The sequence below is a fragment of the Arachis duranensis genome, chromosome 10 (assembly GCF_000817695.3).
Source record: "Arachis duranensis cultivar V14167 chromosome 10, aradu.V14167.gnm2.J7QH, whole genome shotgun sequence".
Classification (NCBI taxonomy): Eukaryota; Viridiplantae; Streptophyta; class Magnoliopsida; order Fabales; family Fabaceae; genus Arachis; species Arachis duranensis.
In genome coordinates, this window is record NC_029781.3 from 92,869,554 (window position 1) to 92,875,986 (window position 6,433).

Here is a 6,433-nt window from a genome sequence, read left to right on the forward strand (position 1 = left end):
TACCAATCACACTAAAAAATAAAAAAAATCTATTTTTATTAAAACAAGATATTTTTTATCAATTTAATAACACATAAATAAGTAATAAAAACCAATTTTTATTTTAATTTAGTTTTAATTAACCAATTTTAAATAACATGAATATAATTTTTAAATTTATTTATTAAATTGGTTAACTATATTTTGCTTTTTTTTTTTTAGTAATGGATTTTAGAGTTGTGTTATGGTGAGTTATGAGATACTTAGATGTTTAGGATGAATATGGAAGGTTATTTTTTTTTATAGGTTAAATACGATTTTGATCTTTAAGATAAGGGTTAAAATTTTTTTCGTCCTCAACTTTTTTTTGCTTCTAAAATTGTCTTTAAGATTTAATTTAATTTTAAATTTGTTCTTTTTACCAAAATTTTAATTTTTATTACTAAACTACCCCTAACTGAAAAAATATAAAATAAAATTTAAAAAAATGGGATAAGGGATAGAGAGAAGGGAATGACGCTGGTGGGCTGTTTCCAAAGAAGAAGAGGGGGAAGAGTGTAACACCTTACCACACAGAGCTTTACACCTAGGATGTAAAATAGAGGTGGCAAGGCCCCACGACCTCTAAAATAAAATACATATACATATGATAATAGAAAGAATATAATATACGAGGAGACTTGAAAAGTGGGTAAAACAAAATTGCAAAAATTAAAACCGCAACCCTCAGAAACAACGTAACTTGCGTACAAAGAAAGTTAGAGTTCATAGACATAAATATATAGAAAGTAAGAACAGAGGGTCAAGAGTACAAAATAACAAGCTCTTAACTCAGCTTGCGAAGCTAAGGCTGACTGGAAAATATTTACATACATATATACTTAACCCCAAAACCCGAAATACATATATATAATAAATCCTAATTCTTGATAAACCTCTAAGAAGTGCAAAATAAAACAAGTTGTTAGGAGACTTTTATACATATGATCATATATAAACTATACATCAAAATAAAGCCCCAAATTCCACTTCACTGCAGAACTCCAGATGCCTAGCGAGGTGCCTCTTGACCTGTATTTAAAAAACACAAATATTGTATGGGATGAGAACCAGGGGTTCTCAGCATAGTAAAGATACCACGTACATAAGATATAAGGTCATGGGAATGCCAAAGGCAATCCTAGAACGCCGACACTCAGATTTAAAACTTAAGAATTAAAACAGAAACAATAAATAAGGGTGGTTTTCTAAGGATTTCTAAACTTAACCAATTCCTTAAATCTAACTAAAACTTAACTAGAACCCTAAACCTCTCCACCTTCCCTCCGTTCCTTTATCTCTGGTGAAAATACAAAGACAAACAAACAGACAATGACAAACACAGGTAGAATACAAGTAGTACATATAGTAAATATAACAAATAGCATATTATAATCACTTAGGTAATCTCAATTAATGCACAAGCAAGTAATTCAAACAAAATGCATATGATGCATGCCTGTCCTATAGCTAATGAGTCTCATCTGTCGTTTATAAAGCCAAACCCGACATGTTCGGTAGCTAACCTTGGACAGAATACCAAACACGGAGCAAGTGGGACAACGCCTCAACCATTGCATCTTACCAGCGTACCCTCGGAGCAGGGGACAACTTTACCCTGCCTCTTACCCAGGTGGTGTTACAATTCTCAACCCGGAGCAAGCGGCGATAGAATTCCACCCATGCATCTTACCCAGAGCTTCGAACTCTTAAACGGAGCATATGAATAACACCACTGCATCTTATCCGGCAATCTCGCCTCTTACCCAGAGGCATATCTCAATCACTTTCAAGTTCATTTTCCTTATTATTCCAATTCATTCATAATCATTAATTCATTAATTCATTTTCCATACATTTTCAACATCTCTACACTTCTTTAACGTATACCCGGAGCAAATGGTCATTTCCATCGCCTCTTACCCGGGCACCTCTATCTCATTTAATTCATTAAAATTCAATCTCCATCATATTAGTTCAGTTAACACTCCTCAAGCTCAAAATCATCACTTCACAATCATAATTCATTACCCCAAAACTTGCTTCACTCCCAAGTTACTATCCTTTCCTAATTTCTTCTCATCATTAAGTATCCGACTAAGGGTTAGGAGTTAAAAGAGTAAAAATAGAGGTTTAGAAGTTTGAAATTAGATTTTAAACACATAAAATTAAGTTTGCTGAAAACAGGGGTCACATATACACGTGGGCCATACGTACGCGTGGGAGTTCATTACTGAGACGTCACGCGTACGCGTGACCGGCATATATTTTTCTATGCTTTCGTACACAAGCTCCTTGCTCGCGTACGCGAGATGCCCAACTCGAAAAGGTTGGTCGCGTCATGTATAGTGGTCACGTATGCAAGCTATGCAGAGCAGCAAAAAATGCTGAATGCCACAGAATTTTCAATTTTGCACTCCAAACTTCCGACGCTCATAACTTTTTTGTTTTAAAACATTTTCCATATGTTCTTTAAATGGTATAAACTTCACGAACCCAATTTTCATATGAAATAAGTTTGAAACAATTTGGAGATCCGGAAGCCGAGTTATGGCTTGTCGAAGTTCGACCAAAAATTAGTTTTTCCCAAAAATACTCAACCTCTATTTTCAATAAAAATCAAACTCAAACCTCAACATCCTACACATATAATCAGCAATACAACACACCAGCAACACAATACCACCCCCTGTCATCAACTACCATACTTCACTTTCACAAAACTACCATATATAACCTTCACAATTATACCAACAACCTACAATATACAATCATATATACATACTCATTATTACCAACTTATCAATCATCACCAAACTATCATTTATCATTCTATTTCCATCATAATCAACAAACACCAACAAACACTCAACCCACATTATAAATATCATCAAAGGTACTAAACAATTAATATACTCATGCATTCATTCCCATCCTAAGGTCATCTAGTCTAAGTTTTCACAAGACATTATATATTAAATACGAGAAACCAAAACCATACCTTGGCCGATTTCCTCGTATAACCTGAAACACCACCAAAAGGCACCAAACACAGCCCCACGTATCCAAGATCTCCAAAGCAATGACACCCAAACTCCACCAAGTCTCCAATGTTTATAACTAAGCTCTGATTTACATATATACACACCTAATTCACAATTATCACACATACACATACAAAATTCAATACCCACACACTTAACCAATGAATATACTAGGGGTTGAGGATTCTTACCGCTTCTACGGACCGAACGAACCAAGCCCAGCAATTCTCGCAAGCTAGATCGAACCTAAAGCATCAAAGCCAACAAAATCTCAACATATATACTCACCAATTTTGAAAATCAAGCAGGTAGAGTAACTAGAGTGAGAGTGAGGCTTACCTATAAAATTGTTCCAATAGATTCGTAGAGCTCGACGCAGTGGTCGCGTGGCCGCAAACGGTGTAGTGATCGGAGCTCAGAGCGAAAAGTTATGGTGGTTTAATTATGCTGTTAGGGTTTTGAACTCTTCTCCTCCTTTCCAAAATGTTTCCCAGCGTACATGAGGATTGAAGGGAAGAGAATGAACTTCAGCTCATTTTATTTAGTGAGTTGGTTGGGCTCACAGGCCCGGTTTGGGTTTGGTTTGGCCCGTTTAGCCCAATTTTAGGCAAAATTCTTTAAAATTAGTGTCAAAATTCTTATTTTAATTTGTTCTATATTGTTAAACTATAAAATTCACATTCCTAATTTCTTTTATTAATATTTATTTTATTGATGAATTATCTACTAATTTTACAGGGTTTACAAAGGGAAGGTGGGAAAGAGAAGAGGAAGGGAATCCGTCGCCGCTGCTCTTCGCCACCGCCGTCACTGCTCTTCGTCGTTCAGTCCTCGCTGCCAAATCTCGCCACTCCTCTTCCTTGTAAGCGTCGCATCGTCTGCCCAGTCCCTCAACAAGCGTCGCATCGTCGCACTCTCGCCCTCCTTGCTGCTGTCGCCGCAACGACGGCGTCCTCCACATCTGTTACTTCCACATCGTCGCATCGTTGCACTCTCCTCCCTCTTTGTTCTTCTATTTCTGTTACTTCTAAATCTGATTTTGCTTCTGTTTCTAATTTTGGTGCTTTTGATTTTGCTTTTGTTTCTAATTCTGTATTTGATTCTTTGTTTTTTTTGTTTTGATGCTTCTATTACTTCTATTTCTACTTCTATTTTTTATTTTCAATTTTGCTTCAATTTTTTTTCCGATTTTGCTTATGCTTCTGCTTCATTGTTGTTGCTGAAGAAGAAGAAAAAAGAGATGGCTTCATTGTTTTTGCTTTTGCTTCATTGTTCTTGTGCTTCTGATTCAGATTCAGATTTGGATTCATTGTTCTTGTGCTTCACTATTTTTTCTTTTGATTCATTGTTGCTGATTTTATTATTGTTGTTGCTGGTGATTTTACTATTGTTGTTGCTGTTGATGGAGAAGAACGAAAAAAAAGAATAAAAATTGGGTATTTTGGTGAGGAAAGGGAATGATATTTTGGTCCGAAGGACGGTTCTAAGAATAAGTTAAACCTTAGGAACGATTTTGTAAGTAGAAAAATGTTGGAGACGAAAAAAATTTTCAGCCCCTACCTTAAATACCAAAATCGTACTTAATTACAAAATATAACTCGGAAGCTCTGATTTGTAGAGTGATGAATTCAAATTCAGATGGTGACAAATTGGAGCCTCATATTTGAGTTGTTCTTTAATTTATTTTTTTTTAATGTTAAAAAATTGGTGGGTCAGTTTTGAGGTTAAAAAAATTGGAAAGTCTAATTCGATGAGTTTGTTTTGTGAATAAGAAAAAAAATTAATTTAAAAAATATAATTCTAAGGATCCGATATAAATACAATTCTAAGGATCCGATTTGTTATATATATATATAACTTTATCTTGTTGAAGTCACTTTCTTCTTCTTGTTTATTCTTTACCGTTTCAGCTAATTGTTCCATACTTTTGCTGATATAAACCAGTGAAAAGAGAGTAACATTGTTTTAAAAAAAAAAAGAAAATAAAGTTATAGACTTATGGTAAAATTGTACTATTATGATCAAATTTTGTTACAAACATATGAAAAAGTAAGATTTATTTGTGAAAATCTTTATCATCCTATTGTTCCTTTTACGTTGTCATTTGATGAATTAAAAAGTATTATTTGTGAAATGATAGATCCTCATATATCAAAGAGGATATATCGAGTATTTTGTATCGACATCTTGTATCAATGTTCGATGGATTTGTTCATTTTCAGACCAAGTATGTCACCGATAATACGAGCATGCAAAAGATTTTTCAATTTATTATAAAACTTGATCACAAGTGTTGTTTATTGAGCTATACATTGAGTTTGAACAATTTGAAGCCGATTGAGATATAAAATGAAGAGATTACAATAGTGATAACGAGGATGAGTTCGAAAGCAACTAAAAGGTTATTGAATCAATAGAAAATGATGATGAAGCTAATTACACCATGGAGGTAGATGTTGCAAAAGTGGCAAATGCACTTACAAATCATCGTCCGTTCGAAAAGCTATCTTTCATGTGTGCGTTGAATTCTGATGTTATGCATGCATCAAAATTTCCTCAATACATATATGCAAGTATGTAATTTAAAAAAAAAATTTAAAAGATTTATAACATAGAAATAATTAAATTTGGCGTAAAATAAGATGTCTATATTTTAAGTTATGCAATTAGTGACGACCTATTAATTTTTTAGATATCTAGTACAAAATAGTATTATTTTTCATATTTTAAAAATTTGTTTATTTTTTGTAAGTGTAATTTTCAAATTTCGGAATTTTACTTATATATAATTAATATATATGTAACTATATTATATATCCATGATATAAAATTATAAAATTTAAAATCCTAAATATATTATATGTTTACATAATTATTATATGTTTACATAATTATTTATATATATTACATATATTTAAAATTGAAAATGTATATACTTATATATTTAGATTGTAAATTTATTTGTATATGTATCATACTATAAATTTAAAATTTAAAATTTATATATATCTATATATATAAATACGTATTCATATTCTATATTTATATTATATACTTATGTAACTTATACATTTATATAAAAAATATAATTTATATTTTGTTTGTACACATGTCTGGAATATACTTACGTATTTATTATAAATATATATTTATATTTACATATTTAGAATTTGTATATTTAAATTTTATATATTTATATATATTTGTTAAGTTTATGTTATGGTGTTGTTATAGCAGAGCCTCCTATTGTGATAGACGATAAATTTGTCGTGAGAATGAAATTTAGTTTTCGAAAAATTGTGATTGCGACAGTCAAATATTATGCTATCCGCAGAGATGTAAACTATAGGATATATGAGTCGGAACCATAG